This window comes from Hetaerina americana, unplaced genomic scaffold (genome assembly GCF_022747635.1).
Source record: "Hetaerina americana unplaced genomic scaffold, ioHetAmer1.1.p SCAF_1, whole genome shotgun sequence".
NCBI lineage: Eukaryota > Metazoa > Arthropoda > Insecta > Odonata > Calopterygidae > Hetaerina > Hetaerina americana.
Window position 1 is genome coordinate 18,880,566 of NW_027286069.1, and position 12,231 is coordinate 18,892,796.

Sequence of the window (12,231 nt, forward strand, 5' to 3'; positions counted from 1 at the left end):
GCAACATGACAATTAGGTAGTTTTTTAATGCTTTGGCCACCAGCGAAATCATTTCACACAAGTAAATAAAAAAATACAGGTATCATGCATTGCTTTGAAAATGTTTCATCCGTTGAGTAATTTACTTGATGAATTGAATTCTTCTCAAAGTTCAAGAAACTTTACTCTATCAACTTACCAGTCTAAAAAGGAATTATTATGTCAAAGACTTTCGAATGATTTCATATAGTTATTTAATACTTTCCATTATTGAAAGTCTCACAGAATGCGATTTGAAATATAATATGAAGACTAGTGTTATTTTTACCGAGAAAAACCACCGAAAATCTGCTAACTATTTATTTCCATCAGACATTAGAATCTTTATGGAGAGTAAATCTTATAATCGTTGCACAAATAATGATGAAATCTAAATGCGAAGGCATAATGTTCGCGCGTTTTTGATTGAGGTTATTTTGATCATATCCTATGAAACAATTCTATTTGAAAAGTTAGCATTTAGTGCAACAAAACTCAATCCATCGTATTCTAAAAGCGCTGAGCATTCGTTCAGATACAACCCAATGGCATCTCTAAAACGAAATGCTGTTCTTAATAAAATTAGAGTAATTTAAAATGTTTAAATATTATTTCCAATGTGCGCTCTCCTATAAATGACATAGGTATGTGCACGCTACAAGTACAAGTGTTCTCCTCAAGACTAGTAAAAGTATGTCTTGTATATTTTACATGTCAAATCCTTACTCTAGACAATGTTGGCGTTAGGAGAGTCTCTCTCTCTGCTTTCAGGGCCCGAAAATCACGAAAGTGCCTTCGACCGCCCTTTTCTTCACCCGCCGGCTCAAATTCCCTTCCCTTCTTTTTTCATCTCACCGTCCCATTCCCTTGCCCCGCCTCCTTCTCCGCATCCTCCCTCGCCGTACCTTCCCTTCTTTGTGCATCTCTCTTTTTCCTTTCCACTCCCACACGGGCAGAATCCGACATTCGCGCTAACGGTACCAGGACTGGTGTGAGGTGGAGAGAGACAAAGAGAGTATGCGAGGAAAGAGGGAGGATGAAAGGAGACGGAGGAATGGAATAAGGGTGGAAGTGGAGGTAGTATGAAAGGGGGAGATGGAGAAGTATGAGAATGGAACCGTCGGAAAAAATAAGAGAATTGATAAGGAAAGATGAAATTTAAATGAGCGTCTTCTCGGGAGAGGTTGAGATAGGGAGGGAGACTGGTGGGTGGGGAGGGTGGAGAGAGAGGGGAACGGGAGGGTCGGAGGATATGCGGAAGGGAGTGGGGAAAGGGGAATGGGAGGGTTAGGGGATTTAGAGTGCGGGAGGAAGGGGGTGCAGTGATGCTCCTAACCTTCCCCCACACACCGTCCGCCTCCACGCGAAGGCCGCGGAAGGAGAGGACGGAGACTCCTCTCCGCGCTTTACCCACCCTTCCCCCCCCCCGTAAGAAAGAGCTCCATCCCCACCCCTCTCCCGCCCCTATCCCACCGCCTTCCTTTCATTCCCAAACCCCGCTGCTCAGGATGCGCGCATTGGAATTCAGAAATCCTTTTCGAATTACTCCGAAACGCGGAATCGCAATCTTCTCTCCTCTACGTCTTTCACCCCCCCCCCTCCCCGACCTCCCGCTCTTCCTATCCCTTGCTCTCTCTCTCTCACTCTGTCGGGGTGAGATTGGCTCCGGCAGCCATTTTGAAGGGGGCGAGGGGTTGGGGGAGAGATCCTTCGTATTTGAGATAAGAGGCCTTAGGCAATCACTCTCTGGAACGAAACGTATCGAGGCATGGAAAATTCGCTCGAACTCTCCCTCTCTCTTCCTGATCTTCTTCCTCAACCCTCTCCCCTCTTCCACCCCTCATCTATTTCTCTTTCCCTCAGCTTACTCTTTTCCTAACACCCTCCTCTCTTACTCTCCAGCTCCGTAGTTTACTTTCTCCAGGTTTCTCCACGTGACCGTCTGTCGGGAGTGGTGCAATGCGGTTGTATTTTTCCCACTTTTTGCATTCTTGGTATCACTCTCCCTCGCAAAATGTCTCCATTTTCCAACCCGCTTACGTCTGCTTCCAAAACAAAAAGCACAACACAAATGTAAGCGTAATGCTTTTGCACCTGATGTTGAAAATGTTCTTGGGAAGGAAAAACGTTGACCATTGCCTGGGAAAATCGTTAATAAGTTCTTAACATTGATCATGTCTCCTTAATTATAACTTATATCCCATTTTGTAGCTAAAAGCAGTGAATATGTGAATATAAGTGTACTCTTAACCGATAAGACGTATCAAAATCGAACAATGATTTTAAAATTTCTGCAGATCTCAACAAATTCGTTAATATAATGACATAGTTTCCATTTTTCAAATGTTGACATATATTAACAGGTTAACTGGATGAGCGCATAAGAATGAAAAATTTTCAAGTTATTGTGCCACTTTGAGGGCAATCTGAAACACATAATCCCACAAAAAATATGCTTACATCAGTAAACATAAAAGTAATAATTTTAATTAGTGGGATAACGTGGGAAATTAGTGGGAAAAGTTTTCATTACATTTTCTATTCATTTACTTGAGCTTCATCGGAAGTAACTGAAATAAGGATGCCAGAAAAATATTCTAGTGGAGTAGAAATCTTAAACATGTTGGTATATTTCTCCGAGAAATTTATTGTTTTATAATTAAATATACTTTGGTTTTAATTTTAATTACAAATACACATCTTGTGTTTAAGTGTTGTACCCATCTGAGATCTGAGATGAGCTATTAATTATTTCCATTATTTTCATCCTAATTTCAGCACTCCTCTTAAATAATCCTTACGAATATGTTGTGCTCTTTCATGAGTTATATGACCAAGACCGCAGTGACAAAATAATCAGGCGCACATCAAAATTTTGCATTTCATATTTGACTAAATGCGGTATATCAAACTGTTAAATAGCTATTTTTCTGTACTTCGGTCGCTGTCAACTTTGGAAAGACTTTTTGCATACCATCATTTATAAACACATTTTCAGAAATAGTATTTGGCCCTCCCTTAAACACTTTTAATTTTCCCCGTTCTCAAAAAATAAAAGAATGGCTCGCCCTACCGCAGTTGTTTTCATTTACCGCTCGTAATTCCTAACGTCTCGTGAGCTCACTTGATAGCCCAGTCTTTCAAAAAAAAACCCCTATTCCCTTCCCCTTTATTATTCTCCCGAAAACAGCTCGGCTCTAAACCTTCGCGTACTTATTTCGCAATCCCCTGGAACGAAGCCTTCGGAATATATTACGTATTAAAAAGCATAATCACTGATACTTTACATTCCCCTCCCCGACCTCCGCCTCCCAAAAACTCTCCGTTTCCTCGTATATCTCAAAAGGTCGTATAAAAGGACTGGATTGGAAACTTTGTTGCCTACCAAGCTTTTCATACTTATACGGCCCCGCGAATTTTAATAATTAAGCGATTCGCTCCCATCTCTCTCCATCCCTCTCACCCTATCTATCTCTCTTTCTCTCGACTCCACTTCCTCCTCCCCTCCCCGTCACACACATCTCCCTTTACCCTCCGCCCCTAACCCCACCCATCTAATCTTCCAAACAAAGTGGACATAAAGCCCGGCCGCCCAAGCAAGGAAAAATACATATATCTCACCCTCGATTCGCCACGCTTCTTATAAAGGAAGCTTTGCTCTCCGACTCCGCCTCACTCCTTCCAACCCCCTCCCAAACCTCCCCCTCTCTCTCTCTTGCATTCCGTCTCTCTTATCCCATTCCCATCCCTCCTCCCTCTCGTTCTGTCTTTCAGAACGTCGGCCCACCCGCCAGTCCCCGCCTCATAACCTTCGCCTTCCCCTCCGCCATCCTCCCCATTTCCATCTCTTTCATCTCGGTCCCACCCCCGCTCCTCTCCCCTGCCTCCTTCTCCCCCACCCCCTATTCTCTGACCCCCTAAAACATTCTCCCCTATTGCTCCTGCACTCTCCTCGGCCTCCTCAGCCTTTTCCACTGCTTGCGCAGTTCCCCTCCTCTCTACTCGACGCCCGAGCAATCCTATGCAAATGCGCAGCGTTTGAAGATTTCCCTGGGCCCCGTATCTTTTTCCATTCCAGGTTTGTGTACCCAATCGAGCTGAACTGCCTCTTCCACCTTACCTGCCCCCTTCCCTCCACTCCTCCACCCCCCACCTCCACCCAACACTACTCCCACCTCCTCCCCTGCTCTCCTTTCTTCCCAAAACTCATTTTTTTCTCCCTCTCCCCATCCCTTCCACTCCACTCCCGCCGTGTTCTCCGTATCCCCGAAACTCTGCCATTCCAATTTTTTTTTCTCTTTCTTCCTCTCTCCATTTCCCCAACCTGTCCTCATCCCTCGAAATCCTTCGCCACCATTTTCCTCCCCTTTCCTCACTCAAAATAAAAGGCGCTCGGAATCCTTATAACTCTATTTTTCCCTACTTCCATCATCGTCCAAGATCTCAACACACCCCGGATCGTTCCATAGTTTTCTTTCCTACCGTGTTCAAAGATTAAAAGAAACCCTGACGAACCATTTCCTCGGCTCATTCTTGTCGTTTAGCATCGTAGTCTGTTGTCCCCAAGTCTTTCCGCTTAGCCCCACGGAGGATTGCTCCGTGGATTCCGCCGAACACTGCAGTTATTTCGAAGTCGTATGCCTGGGGTTTTAGGAAATTGGACTATTTCCGCAAAGGACTCACCCGAGCAAGTTCCTTCCGTTCTAAGAATGCCAATCTAGGAACAGTAGCGAGACAAATTTCTCTCTTTCGGCGTCTAGAATGGTTTCGGCACTTCGCCTCAATCCGTTACAATGCCCGGGTAGTTGCCGGAATTTTTTTCCGGACGATGTAAGTGGTTCCTCAAATTTTGAGTGTCTGCAATCGTTCGTCCGATTCATTTTCACTTTGTAGTAGAACTTCAACTCTTCTCCAATCAGAGGAAATATAATGAGGAAACGATGTTTCTCTGAGAATTTTACCCAATTTTTCACGGAAAACTTTAATACCTAGATTATTCTCTCAAATAGTTTACGGATTTCATTAGTATTGGGTTTTTATTTGGGCAAAAAAAATTTTAAAATAAAGGAAAACCATGCCACTGCGTATAAAAGGATTATAACGTATAATTTGAGAACAGTCTACTCTTTATTATTCAATTGTTATATGCCCGGTGGCCGGCTATTGCCAGCCTTGGAATCGGCCATGCAGGAGTTCATTAAATTCACCACCCTATTTTTAAAAGAGACATTGAATCTCATGGTTTATTTATAATGCATATGATTTATCTTTTGAAAATTTAGAAGGGAAACTTTATATATATATATATATATATATATATATATATATATATATATATATATATATATATATATATATATATATGCTTTCGTAGACGTAACACGGAAGTGCCGAATAGTACATTACACAGTAACAAACAATATAGAAACACAAGAAAAGGAACACTCGCACGTTATTTCTTGATAATTTCGAAGGAATTCTACTCCGTCTTCATCGGAAGATATATATATTATATATATATATATATATAAATATATATATCGGGGTCGCGGTAGTCCAGGGGATAGAGCGCTGGACTGCTGACCCGGAGGGTCCCGGGTTCGATTCCCGGGCGAGGCGCTCAGGGCACCTGCAGCTCCACCCAAGCTAAAGTGATTTTTCGGTTACCATATCTTCCTGGGAAACCATAATTGTTAATTACTGTGTTTATATTTATATAATATATATAATATATTATAATATATATTATATATATAATATATATATTATAATATATTTATTATATATATTATAATATATTTATTATATACATTATCATATTATATATATTATATATACACGCACATATATATATATTTATATTAATGTTCAAGTTTTCTATTATTTGAATACAGATTATCTCGTCGCGGTTCAAAAAATGTTTCGTCATTTTCGATCCGACGAAGGTCATTATCAGAAGCACTCAAGTACGCTATTTAATTTAGTTCAAAAGTTTGATGAGAATCTCTAGAGTTATCAGTATTTTCTTCTATAGAGAATAATATTTCCTTCTCTTCTTTCCTTCTCTCTTCTATCTTACAGTTTCAGCGTCGTGAACTACAAAAAGGTATCCCAACGAATTATTATTACTATTCTATCTGCCGTAGTGTTTTGGTAGTGATAATCAAATGAAATTGCGATGTCTGCCATTCTTTCATTCTACCCTCCTTCCCTCCTAGCCATACATGTTTGTTTCAAAATGCGCCGACTCAACCCCAGTGACCCTATAGCTTCTTATGTGAAATATTTCCGTTACAGAAGTTCTCATGGTATCTTATCTATTATCTCGCACCATTGTCTCTCTTCGTTTCGTTTTCAGACAAGCTTGCTCTAAACACGAACAAGCTCCACACACTCATATTGTACACATTAATCACATGTACAGGGTCACACCCAAAAGTGGTAGGACTGATTTTTTTACAAGAATTTTATTGACGATATGCTTACATCGACTTAATAATCTTCAAAGTATGCTCCTTGAGCTGCTATGCACTTAGTATAACGTTGCTCCCATTCCCCGTACGCCCGCTGGAAATTTTCTTTGGGGATGCCGTTGATGACCCTCGTCGAAGCCTCTTGAACGGCCTTTATCGAGTCAAAACGTCGTCCCTTGAGCTGTCTTTTCATCAGGGGGAAGAAGAAGAAGTCCGGTGGTGCCAGATCGGGAGAATAGGGCGGGTGCGGCAACGTGGCAACGCCGTATTTGGCCAGGAGTTGTCTGACGACGAGCGTGCCCTGGCAGAACTTTCGCCACCATCTTGGCGCACACCTTGCGCATGGCCAAATCCTGTGAAATAATGCGTTGGACGTTGGATGCAGACAGACTCAACTGGTCTGCAATTTCTTCACTGGTTAAGCGTCGGTCTGTGTTCAGCAGTGTCCTCACTCTGTCCACATTCGTGTCGGTTCTTGCCGTCGACGGCCGTCCGGAGCGATGGTCGTCTTCAACGAGCTCCCTACCCTCTTTAAACAGCTTGTGCCACTCAAATACTGTGGAACGGCTTAAGGCAGTGTCCCCATAAGCCTGCTTGATCATATCGAGGGTCTCAGTTGCCATCTTCCCGAGTTTCGCACAAAACTTCACGGAATAACGTTGCTCTAAATTCAGATTCATTTTGTTTTTCGTCGCGGTCAAAAACCTTGCTTCACTAAAAACGGTGTCCTCACTCAACGACAGCCCGGAGGCGACTGAGGTTGGTGTCGTTCTATTGCTAAGAGCCCCCTTCACCTTACCATCCCAGGCAGACCCCCCTCCACGCTCCGTTCGCGCCAGAGAAAATCAGTCCTACTACTTTTGGGTGCGATCCTGTATGGTACCAAATTACACATTTGGTAAAGTGAAGAACGAATCTAACCATGCCCTTTGAGTTTGAAGAGTCCTGACAGTCAGAATTTGTTAAATTCGTTTACTTTGATGGACCAATTCTTTAAGGAAATGATTTGGGTGATTCAATTTATTAAAATTGCGTTTTGCGTTTTTAATTCTACTTTCATAAATCCTTATCAAATTTTATCGAAGTTGCTTGATCTTTTGTGATAGAAGAAAAAGTGGCTAGGTTCCAACGATAATAACTATAATTCCTGGTAAATATTTCAATCGCTTAAGGCTATCGCGTGTTATCATCTTTCTGTTTTGGTAGGCAGTTTAAAAACTCTATTAATAATGAACAAAAAATTATTATTTAATAAACAGACTTTGCTAAATAATATGTTAAACCTGAGTTTCTGACGCTAAGTTTATATTTCGTGAGTAAGATTCTAGGTGAGATACTAAATTATGAATTGTGGATGGTTACATATTATTTTCTTTTAGCTTTAAGAGAAATCGGCATTTTGAAATTAATATTCACGTGAAATAGCTTTATTTCTGTCTCTTCCTTGTGTGTTTACGCTTTCATCTTAATCCTCTTATTTTATCCCAATCCAGTATAATCTCTCGCGTCTGGGATCGGAGGTTATGAGAGATGTGAGATATACCTAATTGTCGTTTTTGTCACTAAATTCGTAAAGAGTAAAGGAATATTTCATAAAAAGTGACTCATAGGCAATGCTGGGTAATTGGAAATGAGAGCGTTCAACTCTTCACCAAATCCATCGTCTCAACTTCGTCTTCCTGCCATCTTGTCCCCTTACCCCTGCCATTGCATCCCCTCTACCCTTCCACTCGTTCAATTGGCCGCCCCCCGATCGCGCCGCGTCAATTGAAAACACTCGTTTTCAGACTATGTAGGAGAGAAGACCCTAAGCAAACAGCCCCGGGCCATGGATCTTTAATTACCTCCCTCCCACAACGGGAGTCGCAGCCCGTTTTCCTACCCTCCACAGCTCTCCCCTTTACATACCTTCTCCCAAACTTTCTTCTTTCCTCGGAAAAATCTCCCCCTAGTTTTCTCGACGGTTCATCAACTGACTCTTCTGATCTAATCCCTTTAGTCTTTAAAAGCATTTTGTGGGTTCTTAGCCATCATTGAATTTTGCACTTCCATCTTGAAGAAAACTCCTGTTTGTACGGATATTCCATCGGTTTCCAATAACCTTCCCCCGCACCCTAAAGTAAATCGCCAATATTCTCGCATCTACCATCGGAACTCATTTGGATGACTACCTTGCTTGGTAAAATTCAATAAGACTACCCAGGCCATATGATACAAACAGCTGAAATTCTGCGTCATTAGTAAGGATATTGAAATGCGATATTTCTTTGAAACAACTATTATACCAAGAATTAGGTTGAAAAATATTATGTGCTTCCTAAATACGAAAGTAAAATGGAAGTAGTTTTCAGTCAATTTTTTTCATCAAGAACGCCACTTTCCGTCCGAGCAGTTGCTGTGAATGTCATTAGCATGTGCTTTTAACATTAGCATGTAACTTATAACAAGAGCGAAAGAAGAAAAACCTTGACGTGTCTTTGACCTTTTTCTTCAAAATGGCCTCAGGATCAAGTCTAACCCATCTAGTTCATTGCCGTAGAATTCTTCATATTGTATTTTCTCTTCTGCTCTTCTATATAATTCCTCATTTCTTACTCTGACAATGTAATCTTTAGCGTTCCCCTCTTCAGCACTACGTTTCAAAGACTTCGATTCTTTGCCTATCCACAATGTTCCATGTCTCGGATCCGTAGAGGGCTATTCTCCATGTACCGACCATTGGACGAGTTACTTGTTCCAGACCTTGTTTGAAACCTTAGGTTCTTTGAGCGTATGGTAGTGGACTCCTTTTCATGAATGCTTTATTAACCTGAGCTATTCTTCCCTTGATTTTGGTCAAACTTCTTCAATCTCAAGTGATATTGAAGACCAGGAAAAGGAGGGGTTTCACTCTCTATAGTTTCACTGCTCAAATTATGTGATTTCTGCATGGTGGGAGAATTCCAGAAAGAGGTAGGAAATACGTATACAGAGCATTTTGATTGGCCCTGGTATGTTGAAGATAGTGTTTGAGAGGAAAGCGCTATGTAAGTTAGAAATAGGCAAATAATATGTATCTTGGAAATCATTTTGGAAGGAAGTAAGTATGTGGAATTGAAAGGTTTACGTATTGTAGTGTCGGATGCCTTAAGGCTTAGAGGCAAAGAAATTCATCGTTGTACATTTGCATAGTCTGTGTTCATCCAACACCTTCTTCAACCGGTAGAAAACTAATGAAAATATTTATTATTAAATATTATAATATATATTAAAATTAATATTAGGATTTTCATATGAAATCAATAAATATTGCTGTAAGCAGTCTGCCCTAAAGAAGGCCTGGTATAATTCCCTACGAAAATGCGTATTTCTTACCGGCTCATCTTATTTGCTAATGTCTTTTGTTTACTAACATAATTTTTAAGGGCTCTGCCAACTAAATAACTTTTCAAAAAAGCTATCAACAATGACGAAGTTGCGGATCTTGAGCGCTTAATGCTAAATGCCCCTTTCTGGTTTAAAATAAGTCCATGCCTAAAAACAAATAAATAGTTTATTAATTTTATGATTTTATTACAGTAATTAATGCATAAAAATTAAGGGTGCCGGATGATATTCTGTTTCAAAATTGCTTGTGGTTTTTATGAAATATTCCGATTCCAGAACTGTATCCCCGCCTTTCGCTTTGATATAATGCATTTTTTTCGATTCCTTATGAAGCACTAAAACACAATCCATTACTCTGTCACCGCAAATCCAGTATTCTTGTGTCTCACTCAAGCACAGCGCGTGCGCAGTCGATTGTCATCTCCTCTCCCCCACCCTCCCGCAGCATCATTCATGCTCCTTTTACTCCCCCCCCCATCTCTCTCGCTCTTTCTCTCTCCCCGTCTCTCGATCTCCGCCTCTCTCTTTCTAGAGTAACCTCCTTCTCCCCCTTTCACCCGAAACCTCTCATCGCCCTCATTCTCTCCAGCCTCTTCTCACTCATTCCACCCACCCCCACTTTCTCGCCTCCCAACGCCATCCCCCGCGCCCCCCTTCCTCTCCGGGGGCAACCGCAAAGCATTTTACGTCTCACCGCCCTCCGCCGACCTTAAGAGACACCTTTTCGGTTCCCACACTTTTTCCTCCTTCCCTTCTCGCCTGTCTCCGTGCCCTTTTCCCCCCACACCCGTCGCCCGGTCCTCCAGCACTCTCTCCCTCGCCCCCTACCGCGGTCCCCTCTCACCCGAAAACCCTCCTTTAAGCTGGACCACCGCGAACCAACCTCAGCCTCCAAAGATTTCTCCACAGCCGAGGGTGAGATTTTCCCGCCTCTTATCTTCACAGCTTCTTCCTTCCTTCTCTCCGCCTTCCTCCCCCCCTCCTCCTCCCTCGCCCCTCCACCTTCCCCAAACTCCACCCGCCAAGCCATCACCTCGGCTCCTCGCAAGCGCTCTCGTCCTTCTTCATCTGCTCCTCCGCGTGAGTACTTTATCTTCTTTTCAGCTCCTTCCCTTCTCTTCTCAAGTCGGTTATTCTCTTCATCTTCCCGCGCCTCGTTTTCCAAACGAAAATCTCTCTCTTACTCTCTCTGGGTTCCTCCCCGTAGGAATTTTCGCCTCGCGCCAGGCTCTAAGTGTTTATTTTTTACTTCCCTCGGTACTTGTGAATTCTTTCCATTCATACAATCGTATTCCAAAATGGCACATTGACAATCATAGTATCATCACTTTTTCAATATCATTAAGCCCCCTTTTACTTATTTTTCTCTTCCCGACGCTCTCTTTATGAAGATGTTTGTTTCCCATGTTTCCATATTTTCTGTGATTTATTTGTTGACTCTAATAAATACAGTTCTTCTAACATTCTAATTAATTTGGTATTGTCAATAAAGTATCATTGAGAGATGAGAATATATACATGCTGTTTCACTTTATGCAATCTCTTTGACTGCTCCTTTCGACCATTTCACTTCACCGTGAGGATAAGTGAGTATTATTAGTGGAAAAATAATCTTATTTTGAAAATAAACTTTTTTGCTCACTAAAATTCCGATTTCATTTAATTATAATATAATATAATATAAGTACCCGTTCTCTCCTGAAAACATTTTCACGAAATGCGAGTCATTGTGCACGGTATCATTTTGTCGTAATGATAAACAAAGAGGACAGAAGGTGTTAATAATAGCTCCAGAAAGAAAATGGAATTTTTTCCGCTTCAACAACTGTGGTCTCCACAGCTCCGATTTCACGTGAGTTAAACTGAACTGGGATGTCCTGGAGCCTAACACAGTGAACAAATTAGGCAAGCATCGTGGATCTAATAAAATGCTTGCATCGACGCCATGTACTAAGACCTATGGACAATGGGCATTTCCTATGTACAGCAGTGTTTCACGGGGGTATGTTCACAGGGCACCCCCTGGGGGGGCGTTTTGTAAATTTGTGGGGTCCTGTTGTGTTGTCACTATGATTGGGGTCTCGTCAGAGGCGTCTATTGAGCGGAGGGAGACCGTTGGAATAGAGTATGTGACATAACCCCTGCGATATCCACGCTCCCCTATCCAAGTGACACCCCCGAAACTGGGAGTTTAGTGATCTTTTTGAATGATGGACTTTATAAAGAACACAGACGCCGTAAAAATCAAATTTTGGTTTTCATAGAGTTGATCGACGCTGCCTTACATTATCTATCTGGGGTGAGCTTTTTGGTATCGTCTTGGCGCAGAAAAAACTGATTTACGCTTGAAAGTAACCACTTCCTTTGATTCACC